Raw genomic sequence first — 21,771 nt, 5'->3', positions numbered from 1 at the left:
CCTCTCCGGCCTATCACCCTCACCTTAACCTCCTTCCACCTATCGCATTCCCAGCGCCCCTCCCCCAAGTCCCTCCTCCCTACCTTTTATCTTAGCCTGCTTGGCACACCCTCCTCATTCCTGAAGAAGGGCTTATGCCCGAAATGTCAATTCTCCTTCTCCTTTGATGCTGCCTGACCTGCTGCGCTTTTCCAGCAGCACATTTTTAAATACCTCATTCAATGCCTTCGAGAAGTCTAACTCCAACTCGAACTGGTTCCTCTCTACCCACTCTGGTTGAGACTTCCTCAAAAAACTCTAATAACTTAGTCAGACACAGTTTCCCTTTCATGAAGCCATGCTGACTTTGCTTGATTAGATTAAGATTTTTCAAATCTTCTTCAATTACTTCATTAAAAATTGATTCCAACATTTTCCTAACAATAGATGTTGGGATATTCAGCCTATAGTTACCCACTTTTTACATCCTTCTCTTTTTGAATAGAGATCAAATTCTTTGGGTTTTTTTCTCCAGAATTCAAGGATTTTTGGAAAATCACAACCCATGCATCCCCTATCTCTATTCTGTAGCTACTCCCTTTAGGATCTTAGGATGTAAACCATCAGGGCCAGGGGACTTATCTTCCTTTAGCTCCTATAGTTTGTTCTCGAATGAGGGTAATGGTACTTAATTCTTCCCCATATTCTCTGATATTAAAGGGATGTTTGATGCCTGATGCAAAATATCCTCTGCATTTCCCTGTGCCTGATAACTATCTTTTCAGGATGACTTTCCTCTGACTCTACCATTGTGTGGCCAAGTATCTGTGTACACGCCCCTGGATTGATATTGAACCTTGACCTACTGTGCTCGTAACCTCTGACTGATATCAGTCAGCCTTGGCTTGATTGAGGACACTTTCCTTAGACATTGAGGCATGGCTGTTTGACTGAGGCACATGCAGTGTGTTTGTGTGTTAGCTGTTGTCACATGGTGTGAGTGGGAGATTGATGCAGCACCATGCAATACAGCAAACCATGCTGCCCCCTGGGCTGATCACAGCTGGGAAACGTCAACCTGGCTGGCTCTGAGTCTGCGCTAAAGGCGAAGGCAGGACAGGTGTACCGTGAAACTGTAAGTTCTGTAAGGTCAAGGTGAGGCAGAATTGCTATGAGCATCCAAGAAGGTCCAAAGTGAGTGAGTGCAAAGCGAGGAGTGCTGAGATTCAATCTGTTCTGATTTATGACGTGGATGCTGACTGTATCCGAAAAGAATGCCAGGTGTATATTCAGTGCCAACCTCTATGGGCAGGGAGGCAGTGGTGCTGGGGGAGGCAGGGTGGTGGTGGTGCAGCTCACTGCCTGTGGAGTGTGCCCTGAAATATTGGGAATGATTGATCAAGGCAGAGGACAGTCTACTCTGACTCTCATATTGGGAATTGTTGGCATTCAGCAAATTGCAGGTAAGTGAAGCAAAACTTGTTAATAATGAGATATTAAAGCTTGCCAACATTTGCCCTTGCCACTCATCAGCACGGTCTAGTCTTGTCTTTAAAACCTTAAATGGGAATCAGGCTTCTTTTTCTCAACTTCAGAAATCTCCATTTTTCAATCTTGTGTGTTTTCCCAACTGACTTGCCATTGTCAGGGCCTTGAAAGATTCTACTCAAATTGTTCCAGACTCTAGACATTCCCTGAGATGTGTGAGCACCCAGCTTTGCCAGGACATTTGCAAATTGAGTTCGATGATAGACACAATGATAGCTGCCCTATACAGACTGAGCAGTGTCAACGGGAAATGATTGATTTGACTGTGACACAGCAAGCCAGTGGAATTAGCTGAGGTTGGCATTTATCTCCGGGGCTTGAGAGAGAAAAAAAATTGAACGAGCTATTTACAATAATCAAATTGTTACTAAGTTTTTAACAACAGAAGATCATTTAGTCATTTTGTAATCTTTAATGAAAGGACTATTAACATGAGGAAGATATTTTCAGATCACCTTTCTCAGAGATATTTTCACACACTTCTGGAGCAAGAGGGGCTTGAACTTAGGCGTCCTGGCTTAGAGATAGGGACATTACCACTGTGCCCTAAGAGAGTCTCTTGTTATCATTAAGAAAGGCAGAAATTTCCAATTTACGCAGCTGGGGTTAATATCAAGTCCAAATGGATGTATTGGAGATGGTTCCTCTACATTGCTGAAGATTCCAGCCTCACAGCAGCTGAGTGACATCCTGCCACTTGCTGCATTATTCTGGGACTTTTTTTAGTAGGATTCCCAATGGCCAAGGCAGCTTTACCTGTGGGTTGATGACCCTTGGGAGCAGGCCTGAGGTTCTCTATCTCATAGTAGCTGGTCATTTCTCTTGCACTGTGGCATTGTTGTTCTTCATTAAAACAAACTGTTTTCACTGTTTTCCATTGCACTTAATTCTGCTATTGAATCAAATGCACCTGCAGTGAGGAACCCCAGAGTCAGTCGCAACAATCTTCTCAGTTTCTCTGGTATTGCTCATTTCAACAGGAAGTGGTCGGTTGCCTCTTGCTGGCTGTGGAGATGAGGCGATTTGTCAGAAAAGACAAAGAATTTCTGAGGTAAATGCCACGTATGATCACAAGGTGCTGAGCGATTAAACAACAACAGTGTGTGGGGAACAGATCAATTAATTCGATGGGTTTACTTCACTGAGATTGGGCTTGTACGATTTCCTCTCGCCTCAAAATCCAACTATTTTGAACAAAAGGAGTATCAACATTTTCACCACCTTTAGCCAATTATACCATGTAGAGGAGATAAAGTTCACAAGCAAATAAAAAGGTAAGTTAAAAGTTTTTGAAGAGCTTCTGCAGTATCTTACACATCATTTTTTACAGCTCTGAAACACCTTATTATCAAAGCCATCTTCAATCCAATGTAAAAGCATATTTTCCTCTTTGTGGATTACTATGTATAGAGTTAGGATTTGTATTTTGAAGTAAGATTGCATCTGATTCTCCCTGAAGTTCAGAACAATTGAGAAGCTTGCAAACTTTCACAGAATGAAAGTAATATGTCCCTGGATGAACTAATTGCATCTCACTATAAAACTGAAATATTGTTTAATATGTAATGTATCAGAATATAATATTCTGCAGAATTCTAACTCCTACAACCCACTGGCTCAATGTATGTACAACTCTAGGCTGTAGCATATCCAGATGCCATTTTCTAAAATGTGTGGCAGTAAAATAGACACATTAACTGTTTACTTCAGGTTAATGAAGAGGGGAATTAAAAAATAAAATAAACATTGTCCAAGGCTTCCTTTTCTGTTAAGTTTATAACCGTAACTCTTACGTGTCCTGTTTTTAACTGATTTTCTGGTCATACAGAAAGCATTGAAAAGAATTCTGTCTGTTCCAGGAATTGAGAAGTCTATTTCCAGCCATCACCAGTATTCTGTTCAGGGTGAGGTGTTGTTTTATTGCTGTTTCACTCAACCTCGCTACTCAAATATAAAATTCCTTTTTAGCTAGAGTCTGGGCATGGCAAATACCTTCTTAACTAATGTGCATTTATATAATTTAATTCACATGAATGCTTTTTGGAATTACAAGGCATTATGAGAAGTATGCCTGCACAGCCAGAAACAGCTCTGATATAACAATGGATGTGATCACATGGGTATACAACATGCATTCATTGTTGTTTGCCCTGCCTTACAGCAGATTCTGGGTTTATTGTCTCTTGAAGCTTCATCCTGAATTGTCGTCTTGGTGGCTCGTTTGATTGATAGTTTGTCATCGCCGTCCACTGTCTGGGGCAGGGTGAGAAGGCTGGTCCTATACCAACTCAGTCAGCATAGGAATTAAACCTGTGCAGTTGCTGTTATTCTAAACCACACACTGGCCATTCTCACTGACTGAACTAACCAGACCCAATTCAACGTGACATCCTCTTTCATATAAGTCAGCGATAGATAGAAAATGAAAATAGACTGAAAGTTTAAGACTGGAAAATATTACTGACATAATTAATGGTATATATTTGTAATTTATACATTCACAAGATTTTATCCCCAGCAGTTGTAAAATGGGCATCACATTTATAAAATGAAGAAAATTAATAATTACAACATTTTTTTCACCACTATCTGTCTGCATGATTGTTCTTGAGTATCTACAAGGACTTGTTCGTTCATGTTAGCTTCTTGTGTCTCGACACAAAATTCACACAGTCCCAGGGCAGGGTCTATTCAATGGGGATGAATATTTGTGAGCCAACCAGGAACAAAATCAAATGTGAAATCCTGATCCAAAACAGGGTACTCCCTTTAAAGCTGAGGACATTACAATTCTGTTCAATGAGTCCATTGTTTCCATCTTTTTTTTTCCATTTTTCAAAGGCTTTAACCACTAGAGATTTCATTGAAACTACCGTAGCCTGGATTCACTAATTTCACCTGGGCCTGGCCTGCACCTGATTAGATTGGGTCACCTGAACCAACCAGTTCAGTTCTAGAATTGATATTAGTTTAGATTCACCGAGACTCATTATCCATTTCAATCATATTCTTTCAGCTAAGATTGTATCATGGAGTTCATTTGCATTGAACAATTGGAAATTCATATCTGCTCTGTACTGCATAAAAATCACTTCCAACAAACACACTTGCTGTGATTAAATGATTTTAGAAGGGAAATGAGAATCGCAAACAAAAAACATTTGAAAACACAATGTTAAGAGGAATTTTATTAGAATAGTGTTTTATGGTATATTATCTCAATAACAGGCTATATTCATAAAATAAAATAAAGAAGGTGGATGCTGGAAATCTGAAACAAAAACAGAAATTGCTGGAGAAACTCAGCAGGTCTGACAGCGTCTATGGGGAGAAAGCAAAGTCAACACTTTGAATCCAGAGGCCCCACTTCAGAGGAAGAAGGATCTTTATCTGAAGAAGAGTCACTGGACTTGTGGGCGGCACGGTGGCACAGTGGTTAGCACTGCTGCCTCACAGCGCCAGAGACCCAGGTTCAATTCCCGACTCAGGCGACTAACTGTGTGGAGTTTGCACGGTCAGGTGAATTGGCCATGCTAAATTGCCCATAGTGTTAGGTAAGGGGTAAATATAGGGGTATGGGTGGGTTGCGCTTCGGCGGGTCGGTGTGGACTTGTTGGGCCGAAGGGCCTGTTTCCACACTCTAATGTAATGTAATCTAATCTAATCTGTAACGTTAACTCTGCTTTCTCTATACAGATGTGGCCTGACCTGCTGAGTTTCTCCAGCAATTTCTGTTCTCTTTTATATTTATATACAGAGGATACTCGATTATCCAAAGGACATGAACGGGCAGTATTTTGTTCGGTTAATGGAATTTGGGCTAATCGACTGTTGGATAACAAAGTTTAGCTGAGCATCGGGACCTTGCGATCGTGCCAGCTAATCTGATTTTTGGATAATCGAATGCGGGATAATTGAAATTCTTCTATAGTACCTTTTATATCAGAAAAATTTTCCAAGCAATGCATAAAATAAAATTTGACACCAATGTAAAGAAGGACAGGTTAGGGTAGGTAACTAAAGTCTTGGTGAAAATAATAATTTTTAAGGAACACTCTGAGCAAGAAGTAGAGTTAGAGAAGTATGAAGTGAGAATTCCGACACTTCGGGTCAGCTGTCAGCATGGGGCAGAGGGAGCAGGGAATGTACAGGAGTCTAGAGTTGATGAAACGCTGAGTGTTTGTGGGGGGGCTCTAGGGCTACAAGAGGTTGGAGGGCTAGGGAGGACTGAGATCATGGAAAATTTGATCATATTAAAATTGAGGCATTGTTAAACCACAAGCCAATGTAGATCAGTGAGCATGTGGATAAGGGATGTGAAGGACTTTGTATGAGTAAGAATACAGGCAGCAGAGTTTTGGATGAATCCAAGTTTGTGGAAAGTGGGAATTGAGAGGCGAGGCAGAAAAACGTTGGAATTGTTGACAGTGGAGCAGCTAGGCATGGGAGGAGAATGTCAACGGCAAGTGATGGGAGGCAGGGTGAAGACAATATTATAAAACAAAGTTGGAAAACTGGACCATGAAACTGAGCCTCACTCGGCTCTTTTTATTTGTATTACATAATTATGACATAGTTTTAATTTTGATGACTATCTCAAGATTATTTCTACTCAAAATGTGTAGCTGTAATTTGTAATTTAATATTTTTAGCACTGAATTGCAGATACAAATCTTAAAGATGGAATGTTACTGTTTCTGGAAAATATGAAATAACATTTAATGACAATATGAATGTGCCTTTGAGATATTAATTGATCAACTTTGTTTAAATCACTAAAATGGTTTCACTGCATTCATCTCCCATTTTCTAAACTTCAAATTGTTGAGACAGGGTAAATGCAGGAAGGAAGTTCCCAATGAGCAATGAGTCCAGAACCAGGAGTCACAGTTAAGGATATGGGGTGGGCCATTTAGGACTGAGATGAGGAGAAATGTCTTCACCCAGAGAGTAGGGGAGCTTGTGGAATTTCCTGCCACAGAAGGCAGTTGAGGTCAAAACATGGAATATTTTCAAGGAGGAGTTAGATATAGTCCTTAAGGTTAAAGGGAACAAAGGGTATGGGAAGAAAGTGAGTACGGGGAATTGATTTGGATGATCAGCCAGGATCGTACTGAGTGGTGGAGCAGCCTCGAAGGGCTGAATGGCCTACTCCTCCATCTATTTTCTATGTTTCTCTGTTAACCCTCATTGGTCAGCAATATTTTAATAATTGCAATAAAAAAGATTTCGAGTGGTGAAGTATGTAGAAATTAATCATTACAAGAATTGAAAAGCAAAGCAGTTTTACCACAAAAGCATTCATTTCAGCATCTCCCTGCGTTTGGCTACAGCCTGACCCCCAAACACCAGACTTGATGTTTGTATGTGAATGCCAGGCGTTAACTGGCAATTACTCAACATCAGTTAGATTTTGTGATTAACTGGAAACTTCTGCTCCTCAGCAAAGCTATAAATGATTGCTGATTATTACCATACTTTGCTCAATTTGCCCTCTCTGGGGATGGGTATTTCAATTGCTATGATCTGAGGCCAGTTAAAGGCATGTTGAAGCTGCATTCGTGTCTGACATGTCCGACAAAGAGAAAATGAATGCAAAGCTGCAGAAAAGCCAATGCAAAAGGACAGTGAAATCAGCAAAGACAATGCTGTAACTTTATCCTTCACGATCAGCTTTTCTAAAACAAAAACTTTTTGAAATACAACATATTCTCAGAACATTTTCACAACAGAAATGGTGAATTCTAGTCAAAATTATAAATTGAATGGCTAAAATGTAATTTCTTGCTCGTTCATGCACTAAATAGGATTACTACATGTCTAACTGCATTTGCGTGAATATTATAATATTCCATTTAACACTGACCATCAGAGTGAATGTAGCCTGAGAGCAATTTAACCACACTGACAGAAAGAAGGTGGAAACTTACTTTATCTTCAGTGTAGAAATAATTCAATGTCAACGTGCAATATATTAATTATGCAGATTCTCATTCTTACTGCACAATGGAAGAACTAATGTAAGGGGGTGGCTTTGCATATAGAATTGTATGTTGCATCCAATTGCTACTACTTTAAATTTGAATATTTTGTTTGCTTCACTATATTCAGTATTTGATAAGAGTTTAGCAGCAACAATTAAATACCAATTGGGCAATGTTTTCAGTTAAATTTTGCACCGAGGGAAGTCAGTATTTTTGAATTCTAAAAGGATTTACAGTTTTAAAAATGTCAATATCATTTTCCATTACAGCTATAGCAAAGATATTCTAATGAGCAAAATGGGGGTAGATTTTTTTTTAATTACTATGAATGAGAGGAAAATTTCTATAGTCATTGCGTTAATTAGAAAATCATTCAAAACGTGTGAAACTCACAGCACTCTTTCAATAAACAAAATTGAAATTAATCTTTTTATTTGTTGCACTGCCACTGCACACTTTATATCTAAGGATTTCTTTGCACTTATCTAATGATTGACACATTACAAAAGTAATTTTGAAAAAAAAATAGTTTACTTACATTTATATAACAGCTTGTTCTGTTTTTGAGAGCATAATCTAGCTCTGTCTACTAGGTCAAGTATATCAGATTTGGACATGCACATACCTCATGTAAAAGATGGAGTGTATTTTACTGGAACACTAGTTATCAAGCTAACAAACCCTTCCTGCAACCTAAGCATGCCTGCAGTCATCCAGAACATATGCATTTTTAAATGGGTATTTAAATTGGAAGAATTTATCTGGTGGATGTTTAAACTTGACTGTTTCAAAATGTCCCCTGCTTTATTTTTAAAAATGAGTAACATTTTTAAGGTGAGCTTTCATGTAGTTTTAGTACCCAAGACTCGCTAACACTTGCTAACTTCCTTGGTACATTTTGTGATTTATCGAAATTATTTGGATATAATATTAAAGCACAGTACACTACTTTTCTTGCCTTGAAGTAACATTCAGTTGTTCTTCTGTATTACTTATTACTTCAGGTTGTTATATCTGTCTTTAAGCTGATTTGTGATCACAATTACTGATCATTTATTGAGTTCTTTACAAATGAGCCAGATTTACCACAATGGCCATTTGATAGTTTTCAGGTAGAATTTCATTCATCAACTAAGTTGGCAGCAAGAAATTGTTTTGATGGAAAGCACAAAGGTTCCATGGTTTGTGAATTATCTCCATTTGAAGTTGAGATACACCCAGTTAACACCAATCACTAAATCTGGAGATTATTCTGCAGAACCTTGCTAACCAAACAAAATCTCAGTTCCAATCTCCCATTCAATAGTTAGAAAAATACTAAATCTGATCTGATTAGCATTGTGAAAGATTGGGAGTTGTCTCACTGCCAAACTTTGTAATTCGAGATAAACCTGAAATGTGTATGTAAATGGGACCTGGTGATTATTGAAAGCAGGAATCATTGCAATAGAAAAGCAGATTGAATGGGACTGTCCATCATGAAAACTCTGCTTCATTTCTTTATAAGTAGACAATGTATGAGTAGAAATATTGTTACAACACAACATGGTGTCACTCATATAAATGTGATCTGCCAACTTTTCCTTCCCCAAAAACATACTTCTGAAGACAATACATGCTACAGTTTATTTTCTAATAAGCACAATCTAATCGCAACTCTAATAAGTGGTCAAGGCAGCCAAAAACATACAAGCTCCAAAAAAAGAGTCCATATAGTCATCTGTTTATTGGAATGATCACCAAATCATTCAACAAACTCTCTTTCAACTAGTGAACACTCACGGAACAGCTAAGTAATATTTTATTGCAATTAAATAGTCATGTAATGTGTTATAGCTCACAAATAAGTGGATTCCAATATAATTTAAATGAGATAATCTTTCAAATGATCACGAGACCATGTAATTCTGAAGTTACAGCTAAATAGCACTGAGAAAGGCTTCTATTAAAACTGAAATTCTGCCATTCCTTTAACAGGTCAGGTTAACATTCTAGCAGCAAGCTTAATTTAAATGTGCTGTATCTTTATTATGTGCTGGTAGTTGAAATATAAAAGCTAATAGATTCAGTCTCAATAAAATTTGGCAAATTTTAGTGATAAAGATAATCCTCAGAGCCTTAATTCCAATTGCACCAACACTTCAATCCATTAAAAATGAACTGTGTAGTGAAATGATTGAAGATATTGACCTGCAACATGTTTTCATGTCGCATTAAAATCCTGCCTCAAGATAACTCACTTGGGCAAGGGATACCATATTTGGCTGAGGTTCTGCTATGGGTCTAGTCCTCCTATTCTTCTGGGAGCCCTCTGGGATTCATCCTTACATCCCTGACTCCTCTAAATAATCACTACAACTGAGTTTGACCACATACAAACTTAAATATTGGCAATGTCTATTATGGGTTAATTATCTTTGAATTAATTGAATTCAATTCCTTTCCTAAATGAACAATTGTCATGTTTACCTGTAGCAAATTTGTCATTTTTCTTTGCCTGTTGGTCCTCAGGCAGAATTTGTACTTCTGAGATCTCCAATTGATTTAAAATTTTCTTTTCAAACTATCTACTTTTAACCCTGATGTCAAAATCCCAGTTTATATTTTGAATTAGAAGTTCTGAGACACATTTATACTGAAGAGATGGTTCTACTGAACCAAAAAACAGAGTTCCAAAGCACAATGTTCATCTTGTTGGATAAATGGGCAGTTCTCTTGCTTGGAACAATCATGTAAGAATTTATTATCAAATAAATCAACATCAAAATAGCAAAATGACTCACTAAATTAAAATGATAAATCAAATCTTGTTCAAAGACACAAGGTTCCCAATTTCAATCAGTTTACCGATGTTAAAGCGAGATGCATGTTCATGGAATGGAACAAAGTCAGAGCGAGGGTCACTGCTAGATATTTCTTACCATTTTAGCACAATTTTTGGTGTTCTTCAGCAGGGCTGGACTTTGAACCACTGTGCAGATTTACTTCTGACCCCTGGAAGTTTTTTAATCCTGCTGTAATTTTCAATTTTCCAGATGGCTCGACACATTCAGTGCGGCCATATATGTTCAAGGCCAACATTTTAAAAAGGAAATCATGCACATCATCATTTGAATGCATAGGCATTTTAGCCCTTTAAATTGAAAATGTCACTCTGTTGCCCATAGCAACATTGAGCAATGAGGTTAAACAGGTGATCCCTTGCACTGAGTATTAGAGTGGTGCAAATAATTGAATGCAATTGAGTTGGTATGTTTTCATGTAACCTCACTGTATATCGGCCTATGTTTAGATAACATGTGTATCTCACTCCTGTTTTGGGTGGGAAGTCTCAGAGGTGTTGGTGGACAGCAGGACATCATTGAGTGATTGCTGAAGATGTTCCCACCCACAGGGAAACACTGTGATGCTTCAATGTGCAAACAAAGGAAAAAATGATGATTCAAACAAACAAATATTAACTCGTCTCCAAATTGGACAGAACACTTTAATCAGGAAACTTGAATGAAACCTTTTGCTTGTACGAAAAGTACTCAGTTTTCTTGCTCAACAATAATGTGGAGACAATATATTAGGGACACTGCATGTTCTTTAAATGTGAGCTGATCCAAAACCCTCCACATATCGTAACCTTCACCTGTGCATGCCGACCACATTGGCTGCCAGTCCAGCAATGCGTTAATTTTCAAATTCTTATCACTGATTTAAAATCCCTATACAGTCTCACTTCTCCCTATCTGTATCCTCCATCAGACTACATCCCTCCAATATACAAACACTTCTCCAGTTCTGGCCCCTTGAGAATCATTGGTTTCATTGCTGTACCATTGATAGATGTGCCACAGGGGCCTAGAGTTCTTTTCTCTGACATTTGACTGATCTTTCTACAATTTGCTATGATCAGGTGAAGAAGAGCAAAATCAGCTCCCCTCTTTTTAAATGCCCATTGATTAGTTGCAATAAATTCTTTTAGCACTCAGCTCCATACATGTGACTTAAGACAGAATGAACTAAATTAAACTGAAGGAGCTAAGCATAAAGTTTTCTTGAGTGAAAGATGAAGGAATTTTGTTCCTGAATATAAAATAAAAACACAGTAACAAAGGTAAAAGGTTGTAAATGGAGAGAGTGGTATAGACAGGGAAAATAAAGTTACACAATTCAAAACTTCATAGTCTTTGAGGTGTGACAATGAAACCAGAGTCCATGATTTATTACTGTTGTCTACTTTTCCTGAACAGCAGTGAAACTTACAGAATTCTGGAGCTCTTTTCAAGGTAATGCCTCTGCTAAAAGAACAAAGTGAAGGTGCTGTGAATGTTAAGATATGAACCATTAATCGTGAACAATGAGGCAAAGATTATTCAGCCAGTAGCGTTGATGAAAGGGTTGCATTATCTGTACACCTATAGCTCCTCAGCTTCAATACAATACTTTCATATAGAAATATTCTCAGCTTTTGATTCTATTCCTTTGATCATTCTATGAATAGATATCACAGTGTTGTCACACACCAGCCAGTTCCCCTTTTGACTTTGTGAGTGAACGTACCAGCCACTCACTGGCTAGACTCACACCCACAAAAAACCCATATTGACGTGGTACTGGGTAGATTTACTGGTTCCTGTACAATGACAATACAGCAAGCTGTTCTGGAAGAAGAAAAAATGTTGGCGGGTGGAGCAGACAATGGCAGAAAGATTGTGAGCTGTCCAGCAATTTCAAAGACCCACGAGGGTTTGTTTACCGAGTGTCAGCCTCCCATAATGCCCTTCACTCCCCAAAACCTGTCCACCATCTCCAAGGCACAAGTCAGGAGTGTGATGGAATACTCCCAATTGCCTGGATGAGTGCAACTCCAACAACACTCAAGAAGCTTGACACCATCTAGAACAAAGCAGCCCACTTCACTGGGCAAAAGTGAGGACTGCAGAGGCTGGAGATCAGAGTTACGATTAGAGTGGTGCTGGAAAAGCACAGCAGGTCAGGAAAGTCTCAAACTCTTGTCTATTGGTGTTTTTTGCATAAGCACAATTTTGCTAAGATGCCTTTTTCTTATTCATTCACATGATATGGGCATCGCTGGCTGGGTCAGCATTTATTGCCCGTCCCTAATTCCTCTTGAGAGGGTAGTAGTGAGCTGTGTTCTTGAACCACTGTAGACCATTTGATGTAAGTAGATCCACAATGCCATTAAAGATGGAATTCCAGAATTTTGTGATAAAAGGATTTGTGCAAACTCAAACTTCTAGATGATGTTGTTCCCAGGTATCTGTTGTCCTTGTCCTTCTGCTGAGTCATCATGGGTTTGGAAGGTGCTGTCTGAGGATCTTTGGTGAATTTCTGCAGTGCACCTTGTAGTTAGTACACATGGTTGCTATAGTCGATTCTGCTATAAAGCGCTTGAAGAATTTAGACCATTATTTGTAGAACACAACCCTTATTCACATGTATTGGCTATAACGTGATTCCTGTCCCATTTGTTTAAATGGTGCTGCTTTGACACAATTTTCTTATAATGTGGAATCACACAGGAATAAAACTGTCATGTTATATCAGAACAGAATGTACTGGCGTTTATAGTGGAAGGAGTGGATGGTTGCGGATGTGGTGTCAATCATGTGGGCTGCTTTGTCCTGGGTTACAGAAAGATATTGATAGGTTATGTAAGTGGACAAAATGTTTTCAAATGAAATATAATGTGAAAAAATGTGAACTCATTCATTTCGAAGGAAGAACAAAAAAACAGAGTATTATTTAAATGGAGTAAAACTGCAGAAAGTGGGGACAAAAAGGGACTTGGAGGGGGACACTTCTGCATGAAATACAAAAAGCTAGCACCCAGGGACAGCAGGAATTCAGCAAGGCTAACAGAATGTTGGTCCTTATTTCAAGAGGGTTGGTGAATAAGAGTAGAGAAGTTTAAAGAAATGTACAAGGCGCTGGTGAGACCACATCTGAAGTACTGTGAGCAGTTTTGGTGTCTTATTTAAGAAAATTAATTTATTAATCTATATGTTATTGGCAGGCAACATAGGGCAGGATGGGTAGCTCAGTGGCTAGCAGTGCTGCCTCACAGCACCAGAAACCTGGGTTCAATTCCACCGTGGTTGAATGTGGGAGTTTGCACGTTCTCCCTCGTCTGGGTGCTCTGGTTTCCTATTACAGACCGAAGACGTGCAGATTAGGTGGATGGGCTATGGGAAATGTACTGTTACAAGAATAGAGCAGGGGGATGGGTCTGTGTGAGATGTTCTTTGGAGGGTCAGTGTGGACTTGATGGACTGAATGCCCTGCTTCCACACTTGTAGGTGTTGTATGATTGGAGACAGTTCAGTAAAGGTTCACTCTTCTGCACAAAAAAAAACATTTTCTTACTACCATCAAATCTGAAGGATGGGTCACTGGATCTGAAATGTTAACTCTGATTTCTCTTCATAAATGTTGCTAGACATGTTGAGATTTTCCAGCAATTTCTACTTGTGTTTATGATTTCCAGCATCAGCAGTTCTTTTGTTTTTTTTAAAAGAGGTTGGGACTCTATCCTTTGGAGTTTAGAAGAATGCAAGGTGATGTCACTGAAACACATTGGATTCTAAAGGGGCCTAACAGAGTAAAAGCTGAGAGGATGTTTCCCTCATGAGACAGTCTTCAGCCACAAGACATGGTCTCAGAATAAAAGAGACACCAATGAGGAGGACCTTTCTTTCTCAGAGGGTTGGGAATCTTTGGAGCTACTTAACTTAGAGTGCATGGGGGCAGAGTCCTTGTGTATGTTTAAAGTTGAGGTTGATAGATTCTTGATCATTTGGGGAATCAAAAGTGAATGTGAGGAATATTGGATCCTATTGAATGATCGAACAGGCTGGAAAGAGTGAATAGCCTATTCCTGCTCCTATTGTTTATGGTTTTATCAATGGTATCAAACTTTTTGATTGTAATTGGAGCTACACCCATCCAGGCAAGTGGGGAGTATTCCATCACACTCCTGGCTTGTATCTTGTAAATACTGGGCAGGTATCGGGGAGTCTGGAGGTGAGTTACTTGCCGCAGGATTCCTGGCCTCTGACCTGCTCTTGTAGCCACGTTTATATGCCTAGCCCAGTTCAGTGATTCTCGACATGTTGATTTAACTTGTCACCCTGAATGCTGTTCACCCAGACGGTGGTGTACATAAAATTCTACATTGCATTAAGAAACACTTAAGAATCCTACCAAATAAAAAAAACCAAACCTACGATGATCTATTTAAAGCTTTGTGTGGCTTTGCTGACAAACTAAAGCTTCTTTATTAGTTGTGAACTAAGTTCATCTTGGCAATGTTGGGTTGCATACAACCAATTTAAAAGATTACCTGTCTGGTTAATAGGACTGTGCTCCCTTTTGAACATTGTCTGCTAAACATTTGGGGCTGTTGTGTGGGAGAAGGTTTCATTTCAAGAAAAATAGCTAGTGGAAACATAAAGATATCTCTCCTCGTGGGAGAGATCAAAACTGAGGATCAAAAATTTAACAAAAACAAATGTTGGAAAAGTTCAGCAGGTCTGGTAGCAATGTGGAGAGAAATCAAAAATAAAATTGAAGGGTCACTGGACTCAAATCATTGTTTCTGATTTCCAGCATACTCTGTTCTGTGGTTTTTATTTTGATCAAAAATATAAAATGACCATTTATATACCAAACAGTAAATTTAGGTTTCCAGACAGTAATGAGACTATAAAATTTATGATCACGAGCATGGAGATGCTATGGAGCCTTCGTGTAGATTGGTTTCGGGAGGGAGTCGATACATGTGTGAGGAAGAAATCTCGTACGCTGATCCTGTTTCATGAGCAGCAGGTAAATGAGACATCTGAGGAGTAGAGAAGAAGGGCTAATGCCCGAAACGTCGATTCTCCTGTTCCCTAGATGCTGCCTGACCTGCTGCGCTTTTCCAGCAACACATTTCCATCTCTGATCTCCAGCATCTGCAGACCTCACTTTTTCCCATCTGAGGAGAAGACACCAGCATAGAATTGACTGGCCAAATGGCCTGTATTTGTGCTATATAAATCAATTTGTTACTTATTACAGGCCCCTCCCAAATCTTTATTCCATATGACTAGTTTTTTAAACTATCTTCAGACAGTGAACATTAATTGGGGAGGTATTTTCTAATCAAAGTAATCAGCGATGTTATTACACAAACAAAAATGAAAATTGCTGGAGAAATGCAGCATGTCTGGCAGCATCTGTGGAGGGAGAGTGACACAGAGTTATTGATTCAAGTCTGTTTTAGCTTGTTTCAGATCTCAAACATGGTTATTTCATGCTATTATACACCTTGGGAGTTGAACCTAGGTTCCCAGCTCAGAGGTAGGGGCATTACCATTGTACTAAATGTGACCCCATTAATTAGAGATTCACCTCTTCCATTAGGAGACAGCTGAAAGAGGGTTTGTTGATTGGAGTTGCATGATGTGTAATGTGTATCTTTGTAAAGTCCAGTGCATGAAGACTCAGCTGTAACTCTAGCCATCACTCCCTGAGCTAGAAAAACAAAAGTTCAGGAAGCCTCCATTGATCGGGCACTTGCTACATGTTCAACTGATGGAGTAGGTCTGAGAGAAAACTTCTGGACTTTAAGGAACCAGCACTCTCACTGTGCCCAGCTGACTGTGAATACCTTCCCATGTTGTGTTACAGGCTGAGATGAATTTCAGCCCTGAGTATATCTTTTTCTCTGCATTATAACTTTGATTATGCTTCAAAAGTATTGAGTTGGAAATGAAGTACTTGGAGATGTCTAGTACATGGAAATGTATGAAAAAGGAACAACAGAAGGCCACTCAGTTATAGAGTCAGAGAGACGTACAGCACGGAAGCAGACCCTTCGGCCCAACCCATCCATGCCGACCAGATATCCCAACCCAATCTAGTCCCACCTGCCAGCGCCTGGGCCATATCCCTCCAAACCCTTCCTATTCATATACCCATCCAAAAGCCTCTTACATGTCGCAATTGTACCAGCCTCCACCACTTCCTCTGGCAGCTCATTCCATACACGTACCACCCTCTGCGTGAAAAAGTTGCCCCTTAGGTCTCTTTTGTATCTTTCCCCTCTCACCCTAAACCTATGCCCTCTAGTTCTGGACTCCCCGACCCCAGGGAAAAGGACTTTGTCTTATTTATCCTATCCATGCCCCTCATGATTTTGTAAACCTCTATAAGGTCACCCCTCAGCCTCCGACACTCCAGGGAAAACAGCCCCAGCCTGTTCAGCCTCTCCCTGTAGCTCAGATCCTCCAACCCTGGCAACATCCTTGTAAATCTTTTCTGAACCCTTTCAAGTTTCACAACATCTTTCCGATCGGAAGGAGACCAGAACATTCAATAGCATCATGGCTGATCTGATTTTAACATTAATCCAAAATTTCTGCATATCCCCAAAGATCTTTTATCCCCTTGGTAATTAGGAATCTGACTATGTCTGCCTTAAAATATTTAGATTCTGTCGCCACTGCTTTTTGAGGAAGGAAATTCCAAAGATTCACAACCCTCTGAGAGACATAATTGTTTATTATCTCTTTTTAAAACAGAGTGCCCCCTTATTTTTAAACATTGATTCCCTCATTCTAGATTCTCCCACAAAAGGAATCATCCTTCCTCCATCCACCCAGCCAAATCCTCTCAGGATCTCATATATTTTAATTCAGTCACTTCTGACTCTTCTAAACCCGTAGGATACAGGCCCAGAGTGTCAAACCTTTCTTCGTAAAGGTATCCATGAAAAGAGTGAGCACTTTCTTGGTTTCCTTTTGAAATTAAGGATAAATTAGGTAAGTTTGGGGTTGAGACTTGTAATCAAACTGGACAATCAGCAAATGTTTGAACTATCCTAGAAATACTTTGGTTCCTTCAGTCTAATCACATGCAAAAAAACAACTAAAATAGGGCTTAGAACAACTAATTTATGGAAGATCTGTTTATGATTAAATATTTCCAACTGTTTCATCTGAATAATTATATCTGATTGAAGTGATCAAAACTAAATTTATGAAGGCAGACTACTATTTAACTGAAAATAGACTCCAAAAAAATACAGTGCCAAGGGATCTAGGTGCTCTTGTGCATGGAACACAAAAAGTTAGCATGCAGGTGCAGCAAGAGACCAAAAAGGCAAAGGGAATTTTAGCCTTAATTATTAGGGGATTGGAGTTTTAAAAAGAGAGGTTTTATTACACTGTGTGATGAGGCTGCAGCTGGAGTATTATGTAGTTTTGGTTCCCATATTTAAAAAAACATATACTGGCATCAGAGGCCGCTCAAATTCAATACTCAAGAAGCTTGACACCATCCAGGACAAAGCCACTTGTTTGTTTGGCAGCACATTCACAAATAGCCATTCCCTCCATCACTGATGCTCAGTGTAGCAGTGTATACCATTTACAAGATGCACTGCAGAAATTTACCATAGATTCTTGGATCGTACCCATAAACACTTCCATCTAGAAGGATGACAACAGCAGATACATAGGAATACCATCATCTGCACGTTTCCCTCCACCATCCTGACATGGAAGTATGTCACCGTTCCTCCAGTGTTGTTGGATCAAAATCCTGAGATGTCATCCCTAACAGTATTGTGACCTACTTACAGAATAAGTACTGCAGTGGTTCAAGAAGGCAGCTCACCACCACTTTCTCAAAGGGCATCTAGGGATGGACAATAAATGGTAGCCCAGCCAGCAAATGAATAAAATAAAGGCTGATTCATGGGATGAAAGGGTTGTCTTATAAAGAACAGCTCAACAGATTAGGATTTTATTCATTAGAATTTAAAAGAATGAGGGGTGATGTTATTGAAGCATACAAGACTCTGTAGAGGTGTGACAGTGTAGGTGTTGAGAAGATGTTTTCACTTGTGGGTAGACTCTCAAACTAGGGGAGATAGTTACAGAATAAGAGTACATTCATTTAAAACTGAGAAGGAAAGGAATTCCTTTTTCCAGTGGATAGTGAAGGTCTAACATTCACTGCCCCAGAGAGTGTGGAGGTTAGATCAATGAACATATTTGAAAGAGAGGGCAGATAGGCTTTGAAACATTGGGAAGTTTATGACAATGCGGAACAGATACAAAAGAGGAGTTTAGGTCTGGGCAGAATGGAATAGAGAATGGCAGGACAGGTTTGAGGGGCTGAATGGCCTACTCCTACTGCTTGTATTCTTATGTAACTATACTATTGTATTTAAAAAAGACACCACTGCAAAACTCAGCATTTCATATAGTGTTTAATCTAAAAGTGTTCTCATTGACTATAAGTATTGTCTAGATTCTGAAATGACACTAAGAGATACCAGTATACCAGTATACAACATATTAGCCTGAATGCTTACTCTGTCACTGGAACTGCTTTATTAATGGGTTTGCTAAATTGGCAGAGAGGAATTTCAGGTGATCATATTAGATGTTTGAATATTTTATATCGGAACATAAAGGATATAATAGAATTAATAACAAATTTATATGCTCCTGTTTGAATATGATATATATCATTTTTAGTCTAGTTTGCCTACATAACTGGATAGCAATTAATTGCTAATAAATTGCTTTAAACTGAGTTTTTGTGGAATATTTTAGAATATGTTAATTTGTTTTTATCAGGCCTTGCTGAAATTACTAAGAGGCAGCCACTCAAGTTATTTTTAAAGAAACTCAAACAATTTAACTGATTGTCTCTCAAATCTGTTGGGAACTAACAGACTGAAAAGTAGTCATAATATAAGGAACTGGTAATACTCGGGCCCTTTGTTTTGAACTCGGTTGTGCGTTTGGGTATTTTTGGCTGAACATCCTGCAAAATGTTCAATGTCAAATTAAGGCTAATATTAGATATAAAAATTGGCAAGGAAACTATGAAACATTAGCGAGGATGGAGATATTTTCAGCCAAGTTCGATCAGATAAGATTTGTTTTTTGATAGTTCCAGATCTATTACCTGAATTTTGTCTTGTTTGCATTCTGAGGCAAAAGGTGCAAATGAGACAAAGGGCAGCTTACATGTTGTAAGATTAAGTTTCCCATGACTTTATTTATATGCAGGTTATCTGGCATTTCTCTTTGTAATATCTCATCTGTTGTCTCATCGTAATATCTTCCACACAGCTGAAATATTCCATTGCACCCTTCCTCTGATTGCCATGTATAAAGGCTGACTCATCACCGAATTGTGCTTGCTTGGTCTGTAACATGAATGATTGCTAAGCATTTGGGTACCTATTACATTTAATGTAGCTATTTTCCTTCCACAAATCACATAATTCAATAAACATGAGCATTATGGTCTCCTTCCTATCGGAAAGATGTTGTGAAACTTGAAAGTTTAGGGTGAGAGGGGAAAGATATAAAAGAGACCTAAGGGACAACCTTTTCACGCAGAGGGTGGTACGTGTATGGAATGAGGATGTGGTGGAGGCAGGTACAATTGTAGCATTTAAGAGGCATTTGGATGGGTATATGAATAGGAAGAGTTTGGAGGGATATGGGCCGGGTGTTGGCAGGTGGGACTAGATTGGGTTGGGATATCTGGCCGGCATGGACGGGTTGGACCGAAGGGTCTGTTTCCATGCTGTACATCACTATGACTCTATTATGACAAGAATTGCTGCCGGGAACATTACAAATGGAATATCTAATTAGATTCCTAATGTTTAAAATGCTCCAGCCAAGAGTAAGGCTAAGTTTGAGGTTTTCATCACCTTTCTCTTTTAATGTCCCATCGTCCCTGTTTAAGTTTTTACTGAGCTTTCAGATGAAGAGTTTTGTTTTAAGAGTAAGGAAGTCTAGTAATTTTACTTATTTCTTGAATTGAAGTCAGTTTTAAGATTGAATTCTTTGCAAGTGCTATATAACACAGACATTACTGCAGTTTCATAGAGATATGTGCTACAGTCAGCCAAAGTGGAAACTACCAGCTTTTCCCATGATTTGTGTGGTTACTTTACCACCCTTCATTGCCCACAAACACTCGGTCCTTTCTGTAAGCTCTGCATTGTAGTCTTCATGGGTGACAGCTGATGCAATATTGGCCTCATATGCACAATCACAACATTTTGCAACTATTTTTAGATTGTTTAGATACCCTACAGTGTGGAAACAGGCCCTTCAGCCAAACAAGTCCACACTGACCCTTCAAAGAGCAACCCACCCAGACCCATTCCCGTACCCTATATTTACCCCTGACTAATACACTTAATACAATGGGCAACTTAGCATGACAAATTCACCTAACCAGCACATCTTTGGATTGTGGGAGGAAACCAAAGCACCAGGAGGAAACCTAGGCAGAACGGGGAGAATATACACACTCCCCACTGACAGTCACCAAAGGCAGGAATTGAACCTGGCCCCTGGCACTGTGAGGCAGCAGTGCTAACCACTGAGCCACCACGCCACCCCACCGGGCCTTCCTTTAGTGTCATCAAATCAAAATCCTGAAATCCCCACCCTAACAACACTGTACAAAACTACAGCACGTGGACTCTAACAGCTCAGGGAGGCAGTTCACCACAACCTTCTCAAGGGCAATAAGGGAAAAATAGTGAAATTATAAAGTTGGAAAAGTTTGGCTGCACCAAGTCTGAGCTTTGCATCATGTAAGTAACGGCCTGATATCATCCCCTTGTGTTTGGTTGTGAAGGAGAGTGGTATAATCCAACACCAGGTACCAGCTGTGCTGCCCAGCACTTAGTTCACAAATTATACATTTTGGCTGGCCAAAGAACCCACCCTGCTTCGAAATGCTCAAGTACAGTGAAACCATTCATCAAACCAAACAACTCTCAGGAAGCTTAAAAATGTGATGCTGGAAAAGCGCAGCAGCTCAGGCAGCATCAAAGGAGCAGGAGAATCAACGTTTCGGTCATAAGCCCTTCTTCAGAACTCTCAGGAAGTAATGGACAAAGAAAAGAAGCACTACTTCAGCAGTGCAAGATGGAGATTGTGTGTGTGTGTGTGAGTGTGAGTGTGAGTGTGTGTGTGTGAGTATAAGTGTGTGTGTAAGTGTGTGTGTGAGTGTGTGTGTGTGAGTGTGTGTATGTGAGTGTGTGTATGTGAGTGTGTGTGTGTATGTGTGAGGGTGAGTGTGTGTGTGAGTGTGTGTCTGTGTGTGTGTGTGAGTGTGTGTGTGTGAGTGTGTGTGTGAGTGTGTGCGTGTGTGTTTGAGTGAGTGTGTAAGTGAGAGTGTGTGTGTGAGAGAGAGTGTGTGTGTGTAGGATGTG

At 39.5% G+C, this 21,771-nt stretch overlaps 1 protein-coding gene across 1 annotated transcript in view; it reads left to right on the top strand.

Moving 5' to 3' along the window:
• LOC122563454 (proto-oncogene tyrosine-protein kinase LCK-like) overlaps nt 1-21,771 on the top strand; it is a 148,773-nt gene that overhangs the window by 3,738 nt on the left and 123,264 nt on the right. Inside the window, exon 2 of the mRNA XM_043717198.1 lies at nt 2,508-2,801. The gene's annotated coding sequence lies outside the window, so the exon portion shown is untranslated. The remainder of the gene's footprint in view (nt 1-2,507; nt 2,802-21,771) is intronic.

This window comes from Chiloscyllium plagiosum, chromosome 27 (genome assembly GCF_004010195.1).
Source record: "Chiloscyllium plagiosum isolate BGI_BamShark_2017 chromosome 27, ASM401019v2, whole genome shotgun sequence".
Classification (NCBI taxonomy): domain Eukaryota; kingdom Metazoa; phylum Chordata; class Chondrichthyes; order Orectolobiformes; family Hemiscylliidae; genus Chiloscyllium; species Chiloscyllium plagiosum.
The sequence above is the reverse complement of the archived record's forward strand: the minus strand, read 5'-3'. Positions and strand labels throughout refer to the sequence as shown.